This window comes from Silene latifolia, unplaced genomic scaffold, assembly GCF_048544455.1.
Source record: "Silene latifolia isolate original U9 population unplaced genomic scaffold, ASM4854445v1 scaffold_800, whole genome shotgun sequence".
Taxonomy (NCBI): domain Eukaryota; kingdom Viridiplantae; phylum Streptophyta; class Magnoliopsida; order Caryophyllales; family Caryophyllaceae; genus Silene; species Silene latifolia.
Window position 1 is genome coordinate 1 of NW_027413712.1, and position 12,179 is coordinate 12,179.

The 12,179-nt window shown below is 35.9% G+C and overlaps 1 long non-coding RNA gene across 6 annotated transcripts; it reads left to right on the forward strand.

The window, feature by feature from the left end:
• The first annotated feature begins 8,891 nt into the window (after positions 1 to 8,891).
• Positions 8,892 to 11,902, forward strand: LOC141640478 (uncharacterized). Of its 6 annotated transcripts, XR_012543012.1 has the most exons (6): positions 8,892 to 9,053; positions 9,171 to 9,236; positions 9,391 to 9,914; positions 10,735 to 11,101; positions 11,254 to 11,394; positions 11,498 to 11,902. It is a non-coding gene; the product is annotated as an uncharacterized LOC141640478 (long non-coding RNA). The 6 variants fall into 6 exon arrangements; XR_012543011.1 differs by having other exon boundaries at positions 9,171 to 9,274; positions 11,254 to 11,902; XR_012543010.1 differs by having other exon boundaries at positions 10,717 to 11,101; positions 11,254 to 11,902.
• Positions 11,903 to 12,179: the final 277 nt, after the last annotated feature.

Below are 12,179 nucleotides of genomic sequence, written 5' to 3' on the forward strand. Positions count from 1 at the left end.
GTCTTCATTTTTGTATCGTGAGCATATATATGTTGCCAACCGGACAAAAAATCAACCCGTCATCATTGTTAATACCTCAAATGCAACTTGTAACATAAAAAATAGAACATTATTAGATTTGGTGATTCAAAATTAATAGGCATAGATGATACGTCACATATTATCACGAAATAATAAATAATGCATTAAAGAACAACTAACAAGGACGATATGAGAAAATAGAGTACGTGATTGTACACAAAGGTGTAGCCTATGTGAACGTTTGAGTTTGATACTGGTAGGCCTGTCCGGTGGCTAACAATAATCACATCAGCACTGGGAGACTCTGTTCTCGATAGCGGAGCCATTTTTCTACCTTCAGATAAGCACAATAACACTTTCTTTACTTAATAATTTTCGCATCATAAGTTCCAACTAGCGGCCCTATTTATCGATCTACATCTACCTACGAATTCTACTCTAACTACATAATCGGACACGGTGAAAAGGCGGGTAATTTAATGTATTCGGCATTGGACACAAGAAACAAAAATGGATATGGATATGAACAATCTTCAAAAGAGATAAAAAATGGATCAAAGACGATTAAAAAAGCACCATCAATAATTCATTATGGTCAAATCCGTCTGATGAATGTAAAGAACCGCACGAGTTGTAATCAAAGAAGAAATAGTACCTCATAAGTCCATCCATCAAAACATCTAGGTGAGTAGCCATTCTGTGGGATGAGATAGCATGTGCTTCTTTGAATATTCAACCCTACCACCTTGGGGACGTCAAGCGCAAAACCGAGAGATATAATTAAGGCAATCGACCGGGGGGAGGAGGTTGGGTAAAAAGGGACAAAGCTTTCAGGTTTCGCTGAGGAATGAACCCATCTATTGTAGTCTATGGGTGCTAGGTTAAGCATGTGATACACCTCCTCATTAAAAATCTCCAAAAGAACCTGTGAAATTTTGGCGAAACACCGGGGTATTTCTCAACTTCATCTATTATAAAAATGAGGTAGCTCTTTGAATCATAGACCATAGAATACTAATACTTACCAAAGTACATCGGGGTAGCACTACGCCTGCCGGTACCACGGTTCAACAGAAAGCAGTAGCAGCTCACACAGCTACGGACATTAAACAAGCATGATTTCTTTCCGGGGGAGGTCCTTCGACAAGTGGGGTACCTACAAAACAACACTCTTACAAACATGCCACCGTTTCAAAGTCCGTCTCACGATCCGATCAAACGATGAAAACAAGCTTGGAAAGATCAAACGGCAAGCAAACATGATATGAAACGTTGCCTCATCATTGAGTGGGACCTCACTTGCACTAGTACAAAAACGACATACGGCCACGGTTAAAATGGGCATAAAGGCTACGGTTGTACAAGTAGCAAATCGAGGAGGTAGCCTTAAGTGGAGAAGAAAAAGGCTACGGTTCACAACCGCCATAAGTGCACTTAAGGCTACGGTTATTAACCACCAACCGTAGCCATAAGGAGATAAAAGGCTACGGTTCCCTTTTAACAACCGTAGCCTTTTCTCAATTAAATTTTAAAAAAAAAAATCCAATATTTTTTTCCGATTGAATGTAAAGCTTTTTATTAAAATAATAAAGTAATTAATTACAAAACCAATGTTTAACCTACAATTACCATTACAAATCAACACCAGTATTCAAAGCTAAACAAAATAATCATATTCTACTTGGATATCTGAAGCTACAATATTCCTCCATGATCGAGTAGCATCATTAGACTTCATTTAACCATCAACACTTTCTTAGGCACAACTCCTAATAGTGACGATCATCCGGTGTCAACGCAATAGGCGAATCTTTGCTACATATGGATCTGTGTTTTAGACATAAATAACGAGATGAATGAAGCAAAGATAATATTGAGGCCGAGATCGGAGATCCTACCATAGCCGAAGTTACGAGTGCAACACATTATCAAATACAAGCTTTCCCCTGAAAGAAGGATCAAACCAAAGATGGAAATTTTTGACAACAGATGATCGTCATAAGACTCACAACAGCAATAAGGACTCAAGTCCCAAAAGAATGGTGGAAAAAATAAGCCATCATAGCGAATCACAAGTAAAAAAGTAGATCAAAGGAGCAAATGAAATGAAGACGGTAGTATACAAAGGTGAATCTACCATCCTCACAATATAGTCCATTATAATTAATACACAAACCCAAATGAAGAGACTGTTGTCAAATTTTAATTTTCAACTTGTGTAACTTTGACAAAAACATGGAGCCAAGGCGGAATTCATGTCGCGATACCCATTAATCGGTGGAATATTTCTCACAAAAAAAATTGAGAATGTATTGAGGATATAAAAGCAGCGCACTCACCAATTGCACTTTATCAAGCTTGGACCTGCAACACCTGACCTTAGACTTTTCACTAAAAGCCACTTGATCGAAATTTAGGCCAAAGCGAGAAAACAAATTTTCTAGTTCTAAACCATGTGAAGGTAGTCATAGCACACAAGTTCTATCGACTATATAAATTTACAATGAGCATACCACATAATTAGTTAAATTTTTTAACATTACTAGCTAACTTACCAATTGTTTTACTAAGATTGGCGATGTTACATTTCCAAAGACTCACTTCGGTTGGAGAGTTAGAGCTCAAATGGTATTTCTCCCTAATTAGAGAAGCTTGAGCACACTGCGTTTACGGTGAAGCGAAATTGAAGTTGGTAATATTTTAAAATAAAATCTAACAAAATCTACACTTAGATCTAAAAATTTAAAATAAAGTAACAATAACAATACTAAAAGCAAATAAAAATAGATCTAAATTGGAAGGAAAGAGATGTTGCCTCGTCATTGTTGTCTTTTGTTCTTTGCGGTGGCCGACGACTTTAAGTGTCTGAGAAGATCTCATTGAGATGAAGGCGAAGGTAAACTAGAAGAAACATAAAAAATATTAGCCAAATCAACGGAACAAAGATTTAAAACCCTAGATCGTTGTAAATTAAATTAATTTTCACTAAGTTCCGCCACGATAGAACGATTAAATATCATAAAGCCATCAATCGAATTAAATACGAATATGAATTGAAATCTTAAAAAAATATATGTTTGTTCAAGGCCATTAAGGACTAACTTTGTGGGTGGGACGGAGACTGTGGACATTAAGGAAAACCCGTCGAATTTTTGCACAAGTCGAAGTGACGGTTTTGAAGAAACTATCATTTGTGTGGTTGGCGAAGGGAAAGGATTGGTGGTTTGGTGATACCGCGGTTTGTCGAGCGATGTTGCGAGGACAAAAAGCGGATGTATAACTACGAGAAAGTGAATGGTCGTGTCGTGTGTGTGAAGAGGAGAGGTCTAGGGTAGTTTGCCTATTAAGTTTTGCACTTAATGAAAATATTTTTACAGCGGTTATTTAAAAATCGATGTTAGTATTTATCCTATTTACATCGTTTATGTTAAGCAGTGACACAAATACTTTTGTACATCGGTTTTCAAAATAACCGATGTAAGGTGAAAAAAGGCACACATTTTACATCGGTTTTTGTAAGAACCGATGTTATGTAATTACATTTACATCGTTTCAACTAAAACCGATGTCTTTGTGGCGATGTCAATAGGACTTTTTCTACTAGTGGGAGATCTACGCGGATGATTTATTTTAAGTCAATTTTGGGGAAATTAATAGACATCGGATATTGTATATGTCCGATGTTATTTAAAATGGACATCAGTTTTTAAGTTGAACCGATGTATATTAAATTATATAGACATCGGTTTTTAGATCTACGATGTCTATTATTTTGTACATCGAGGTTTCTAAAACTATGATGTTTATAAAGTGATGTCCATAACGCTTTTTGTAGTAGTGAATGTTGCTATTATTGCTTAAAGTGTTGCGACAAAATGCAACATTTGTGTCAAAACGTTGCATTTATAACAATACAATGCAACACTTCTCTTAAAGTGATGCCATATATCAATAAAAGCAACATTTTTGAATAAAGTGTTGCATGATTAACTAAAATGCAACATAAAAAACAAAGTGTTGCAGATGAAATGTTGCATTACATCAATTTTTGTAGTAGTGGGAGGTGTACATGATACAACCCGAAGGTTTTGTCGATTCTAAAAATCCTAACAAGTATTGCAAACTTAAGAGATCCATTTATGGTCTTAGCGAAGCATCACAGAAGTTGGAATCATCGATTCGATCATGTGATAAAGAGAATGGTTTTACTCGAAGTGTTGAGGAACCATGTTTATACATGAAATTTAGTGGGAGCATTGTTGTGTTCCTAATCTTGTATGTCGATGACATACTACTCATTGGAAATGACATTCCAATGTTGTCTTACGGTAAGAAGTGGTTAGGTAACCATTTCCAAATGAAGGATTTCGGAGAGGCACGAGGATCATATTAGGTATCCAGGATCCATAGAGATAGATCCAAGAGGATATTGGCACTAAGTCAAGAATCTTATGTTGATAAGATTCTTTGACGTTCGGCATGGACAAATCAAAAGGGGATTGGTACCTATGGTAAGCCAGGACAATATTGAGCAAGTCTCTCAATCTCCTCAGAACCCCATGATGTTGAAAGTATGAATATGATCCTTATGCTTCATTTGTTGGATTAATCATATACGCCATGATATGCACACGTCTACGATGTCTCGTATGCCTTGAGCATGGACGAGTAGATATCAAGGAAATCGGTGAGAATCAACTTGGATAGTCGTCGAGAACATCCTTAATTACTTGAGAAGAACTAAGGATTCTATCGTAGAGTTTGGAGGAGACACCGAGCTCCGTGTTAATGGTTACACGGACTCAAGTTTCCAAACGGATAGAGATGACATGAAATCACAAGCTCGTTTCGTTTTCATGCTCAATGGTGGTCGGGTTAGCTGGAAGCTTCAAGGAAGCGTGACTGCGGTTCAACAACGGAGGTGAGTACATTGCGGCATCGAGAAGCTTCAAGGAAGGTTTGTGTGGATCGGCGATTCATGGAAGGTCTAAGAGTAGTACCTACGCCAATGATCCCATCACTCTCTATTGTGATAATAGTGGGACAATCTTCAGCTAAGAGCCAAAGTCTAGTAATAGATCTAGACATGTACTTAGAAAATATCATGTAATTAGAGATTTCATTGAAAGAAAGGAAATTGCGATATGTAAGGTTGGGACGGATGATAACATAGATGATCTGCTCACCAAGCCTTATCGCCGAGCTAAGCATGATGGACATGTTGCGTTCATGGGACTTAACGTGTACCAAGTTTGTGTTAGATTTTGAAATGAAATAAAAGTGTTGTTTTTGTTCATGTTCATAATCACATTTGTCTTTTATCTTTTCTTTATACATTGTTACATCCAAACGGGTTGTAGTGACAATGGAACCCCGTTAAAGTGAACACGGATTAACATTGTATTCGCCCATAGTCACTTGTATGAGGTGACGTCTCGAAGTGACTAGAGTGTGGTGCGATTGATGGCAAGTTCAAGTGCCATGGAGTCATGTGTGATGACTAGTCGATCAAATAAGCGGTTGTTAGGGACACTTTGTCGGGCCTTATGACCGCTTATAGAGTTCCGGCAAATTTATATAGCCTGGTCGTGGCGAGAGCTACTATAGTATTCTAATAAGTCGATTCTTTTGACTAAGACTATTCGCCCTAAGGTGGCACGATTTGATTAACTTTGATTTATGTTACTACGACCTTCGTAAATGGGGTCAAATGGGCATATTTTGGGTTATGATGGTTGTGGCTAGTCGAAGGGAATAAGTGCAATAGGAATTGTCCACCCCTTGTCAGGGTTATAACAATATCTCTGGGCCACTCGAGGAGTAATGAACTAGAAATGCGTGGCCACGCTCGGAAGGTATCTATGGTAGATAAATCCGGTCAATCAGTTATTCTCCAGATCGAGGAAACCACTCTCGATATGATCACTTTCAAGTAAGACCTGAAAGACACCTTGCATTGAGTGGGAGATAGTAATAGGACAAGAGAATTGGTGACGCACACTTGTCAAGGACAAGTGGGAGATTGTTGGAATATGTGTCCTCAACAATAATGCGATCTGTATGTCGATCATGATGATCACATGTTTAGATCTCATTTTTAAGAATACATGTGGGATGTAATATTTGTGGTCAATGGTCCACACATATCGGTAATGATTGGCGACTAGAGTTTGACATTCTTGTCGTAGTGCGGCGGTGGTGATCGTTTATCCCCTTAGGTCATACCTAAAGGGTAACACTCTTAATTGAATATTTAATTGATCGTATGACGACACGAGTCAATTGAATTACTTAAAATTGACGGACGATTTTGGAAGTAATATTTACGTGTCTCGTTGTAATTTGATTAAATTAGACACGGTCTAAAATGTCAATTGTTTGATTGCTTAGATGAAATTATTGTTCTACGGAAACAATTGAAGCTGAATGAATAATTTATTATAAATACAAGACGTTGTGATTTATAATTGGTAAACAGTTTTGGTACAAGTAATTATGAATTACTAAGTCGATTTTGTACATAACGTATTTTTATTAATACGTTGATTTTTAATATGTTAAAATGCATGACAATTTTACATGACTTGTGACATGTGACAAATTAATAAATTGACAAAGATAAAATAGAACCCATTTTATCTTATATGGACCGAAATATTGGAGGGAGTATAGTGTTTAAATTGTGTTAAATTATTTAAGTGGAAACAACATGATTACACACCTAGATAGTAGCCATGCATACCTATGTTTTCTTGAGAACAATAACTTGCCCATGCATTGGCTCTCTCGCTTTCACCCCACCGGTTTTCAAAGGGCATCATAGAGAGTTTTTCTCTCTAATTATTCATTCATAGTTTTACATATGATTTCTAGTGTAAGAAATACAAAAATCTCTCTACATCTTATGAAAAACTAGAGAAATAAAAAGCTCCAAAATTATCTCTCTCTTGGCGAAATTACAAGAGACAAAAATAATAGTTTTGGGTCAATTTTAGTAAGATAAATATTGTTCTAGATTCAAATAATATTTATTTTAAGAGGTTATCTTGGGTATTCATCTTTGGGAGAGATTCAAACTTGAATCATTTTTCTTCCATTTATAAAAGCTCAAGAACAAGTGAGAAGGAGAACTCACTTGTGCCCTTTTAATCCGAAACTACTATAGTAAGAATGACGATTTCTTCTCTATTTTAATTATGTTTGCATGCATAAGATCTAAATTTATTTTTTATGACAAAATTAAATTGCAATATATATGAATATGTTGTATAATGAGATATAGATATCTAACACTTATAACTCGATAAAACGGTCGAAAATCGACATGCATGCAACAACAAAGCTCTGATACCACTTGAAGGTGCTAGATCTCTAATTAGACTCTTTAATTAGTAAGTAAATTACATGTTAATTTAGTATATGCATGATCTAGTTACATGGATGAGATTATATAGGCAAAAATGAGTAAAAGTAAGAATTTTCTTTACATTGCTAGTAGGAAATTATGGGCACAACAAAGGACTCCTCCTTTGTTTTTTAAACTAAATATGAATGGAAGATCCTCCTTCTTCCTAGTAGTCATAGTAGAGTACCTCCTATGATGGCACCCAAGACTAACCCCAATACTACTAATATAAATTAGACTAGAAAATACTAGTAGAAAGCCCTTAATAATATTTATGTATTATTGCTATTAATAATACTTGGTAAATATTATTATTTGTGATTTTATTTTGATGGATTTTTGATCAACTTTTAATCAAGATGGTGAAGAAAATGATGGAAAAAGGTTCCTTTTTTCTTACATGTTACATGGCCAAAAGGGTCCTTTTATGGACAAATTTTCGTCTAAAATTTTCATCCCACTAATGATCAAAGGGTGGGGTATATATAAGAGGTCAAATGTAAATAAATCAACCAAAACATACCATGTGCTTAGGTTGAGTGTTTGGCAAATAAAAGTGTGTTATACACTACTTATATGACCGGTCCAAACATATCATATGGGTCTTATTTTGACTTTTGACATTTGTTCCACAAATGCATATAAGTTCTATATTTAATCATCTTATATAATTAAATATTAATTTGATTATTTAGCACTTAAATAATACAAATTATTGAATAATGTACACTCGACTCTTAAGTGACCTTATCATTTTATCAAAATATGTCTTATGAAACTCATTTAGCTAATTTTTACAACTCCTTGTAATTATAATTAGCTAATTACCTCCGCCTCAAAATATATTATAACACACCGTATTAATATAGTAAATTAACTATTAATTACAATATTCTATCTCAACATTTATTATTCGATTATCAAATAATCTATAAAATACTATTAAAAGCCTAATTTAAAATGGCTCATAAAGTCCACGTCAACAAAGCCACGTGTGATTGTAAAAAGCCACGTCAGATAATTACTATGCCACATTTGCAATCAAAATGCCAACACATAAACTTTTATCAATTTTATAAACACATAAAATCTTTATTAAAAGTTTCGCACTTAAAATGAAGTCGCGTCTTTAAAATGACTCATAAAGTCACGTAGAAATGCGCGTATGATCATGAAATGCCACCTTTGATTAACGAAATGCCACGTTTGACTATGGAATGACACGTCCGCATCAATAAACTACTACAGTAAAACGTAAAAAGAAAAAAAATGATATTTACCTGTTGCACTTCCTCTCCTCCATCTCTATCAGCTTCATTAAAAAAAATATCTATAAATATTATAAAAAGACAAACTATCCATATATTATTCTCGCCACGTCAGGAATCCCCTCTACCCATGCCACCACGTCATCAGCACAAATACAGCTTATTTACCCTACTTTGACGTTTTCTTCTTTGGCTGAAGAAAAATATAAACTTAAAAGTTCTTCCTTTTCCCTTCATTGCTATCATTAAAGACCCATTAACTGGCACCTCCTCACTCTTCATTATACCAGCCTCTTTCAACTTCATCTTCCTCATCATTTCTCCACTTCTCATGCCCTTTTATCTTTCCCAAATTCAATGTTACGTTTCAATTCTTCACCTAGCTTCATATGAATATGACTATAAGAGAGTTGGAAATTTCATTTTTCAGTAAATTTGTTAAATTTTTACTAATACAATTCTGTGATATTTTTCAGGTTACTCATCCTCATAATTGAAGCTTTCCATAGATGGGAGTCAGATCTCTACCTTGCTTTTTTGGGGTCATAATCTTATATTACTTTAATTTGATTTTCATTTTGTATGTTTTCCTTCCTTTGATTTCTATTTGATTACTTCATTGGACCTAAGCTTTACGGTTTGTTCATGAGTTTGTCTTCGATTCGATTTTGATTTTCCGTCTTTTCTTCCTTTCAGCGCAAATGGAAGCTCACATATATTACCACAGCAAACACGAAATTCCGATACCCAAATTTGTGTTCGGTCCTGCCAAACTGTGCCATACAACCACAGCTATTCAACGGGCACCCCTACGCCACCCCTACGCCATCCAGCAGGAGCCTAATACTACTGAAAGCAGTCCAAAATTGAAACTAACTATTGGTTATCTCCTTCTTCTTTACCTTATTTTCCACTTTCAATTCAAAATAGTATTGGTATATGACTATCTTCAATGGTAAACTTTCTCCCTCTATGATTTCTAACTATATATTCATACTCTCTACTACTTCCTCACTGCTCACCGAGGTTATGAATGGTTGGTGTTAATTGATAGAGTTTGATGTCTCAATTGTTCGACACGAGATGATCGGGAAGTAGGGAGTATTCGATTTAATTCTGCCGTTGGGGTTCAACTCATCAACTATCACGCTAAAAAAAACCGTCATTTCTGTTGCCACTCTTCTGAATGCACCTATAAGGCTATAATCGTTGCTTCACAGGTTCGTATGTATCTTAGAAATCTTCATTGTTTTGCTTAATTATATTGGATTTTTGTGCGTCATATTGAACGAAATACGTGTTCTAGATTTAATTATTCTAAGCTATTATTTACTTGTAATTTTGTATGATCTTATCATTGCCGGCGTTTGATTGATCTGTTATTCGATGCTGATTTTTCCAAATGTGAAATTGGCTTGCAATTAAAATGTTGTTTTTTGGATGTTCAAATGGCTGTGTACATACATTCTGTTTCCTGGTATAATTTTCATAAGATGGCTGAGTTGGACACACTTGAACACAGACCTGCTCAATTAGAACTTAGAAGTTTCAACATAGACGAACATACATAGTCAATTGAGACCGAGATGTGATGAATTTTCAGAAAGTAGCCGATTCCGACACTTGGACCGCAAACCTGTCGAATACTTCTAACTAAGCTAATGTAAAATAGGTCAAAATTTACGGGTTCATGACCCTCAAATAATGAGTTGGATTGGGTTGGGTTGGATTGTTAATTGAGATCCGTTTTTTACAGGACTAACAAAGAGTGATTATTCTGAAAAAATGTTAGCAACTTGGACATAATACTCATATTTATTTAGTACTCCGTAGTAGTCAGAGCAATTTGACTTGACATGAAGATTATACAGCGGTAGTAGTTCCTCTTCTCTTTAGCTGGTTTAATACTATAAACTTGTGACTCTATTTTGTGTTTTCAAAGTCTCCTGAAACCCAAATTGATAGAGTTTGATGTCTCAATTATTTTAATTCAATACGCAAATTCACATGGTTAAACTTTAGATTATATTCCAAACTCAGAACTAGAAGTCGGAGGCTTTGAAAATGGAAAGTGGGTACAAACTAATGGGTATACTGTAAAAAGCATCTATAATTGGCTCTGACCTGAGGATCAGATTGATGAATGGAGCAGGGTAATCTGGCATTCTTGGGTTATTCCTGAACATGCCTTTCAGGCCTAGCATTACTGGGTTACTCCTAAACATGCCTTTCAAGCCTGGTTAGTCACTCAGAATGCACTCAACAGGAGGATGCAACTGAAGAGAATAAGAGTCTGTGAAGAGAGCATGTGTTGTATCTGAGCAGCAGGAAGAAACTCAAGGGTGTCTGATATTTGAGAGTTTATACAACAGAAGAGTTTTGGGGGAGCATTTTTCACCTTTTACTGGTAATTAAGTATTATATATGAATGAAATTTCTTTATTAAACCTTGGACCTGGAAAGCTACTTCTCCTTGCCAGCGGGTGAAGTGATCAGCTACCAGATAGAGAGGATCCAATTGCAGCCAATGAAGCAACTGATGATGCTGTGTGCTTACAGGTGGTTACGTTCTTGAATGACGGAATGAACGGATAAGGAAGATGTCCTTCGACTGAAAGTTCCCCATATTTATAGGGCTCGGTCCCCACATGCATTTAGCTGAGCTTACGAACAGCAGGGCTCCGTGCGTCTCTTGCCAGAGCAAGTTCACTTCTCTCGCACCTCATTTGCCATATACACTATATTTCATTTGAGCTCCCCCTTATGGAAGTGGCTTGCTTCCCTTGGTTTTGTTCCTTTACAGACGTATCTAAGCGAAGAAGAATGCTTCGACCCGCTTTCGCGACTTCGTTAGGAAGGGTGTACCTTGTAGGTCGGTTCCTAACCGATTGATTGTCCCCACTGATTCTGCATACAAATAATGTGGTGCAAGAAGAGCAGGGGACTATGATGAAGAGAAATGATCAGAAAGTCGTGGTTATGGCGTGCATTTATCACATTTGGCTGTAAAGAAATGAAAGTCGACTGGAATTCAATTCAAGCTGCAAAAATCTCAAATTTTAGTGAACAAATTAAATAGCTCAAATTGTTAGAAGTCGTATCATTAGTAGCATCAAGTTTCTTATTGCAAAAATCAATGAAAGATGGTTAAAAAATGAGAAACTAATTGTGTAATGTCTGGGACTTGGTTTGTAAATGATCTTATTTTTACACAAAATCTCATTATAGACGGTAACTATCCGTCTATGGCTAAAGACGGGACAAGTAACATACCACATTACGCATAAGATAAACAAAAACTTGCGTCGTGGGGCCCAAAACTGTCACCACTTTAAGGATATTTGACCCGTCTCTTGCTATAGACGGATATAATCCGTCTATAGCAAAACTTGGTGATTTTTATACACTATACTTGCGTAGTTACATTGTACCAAAAAAAAGAAAAAGAAAAATGACGTCATGTGAGTATGCATTACAAACTGTGA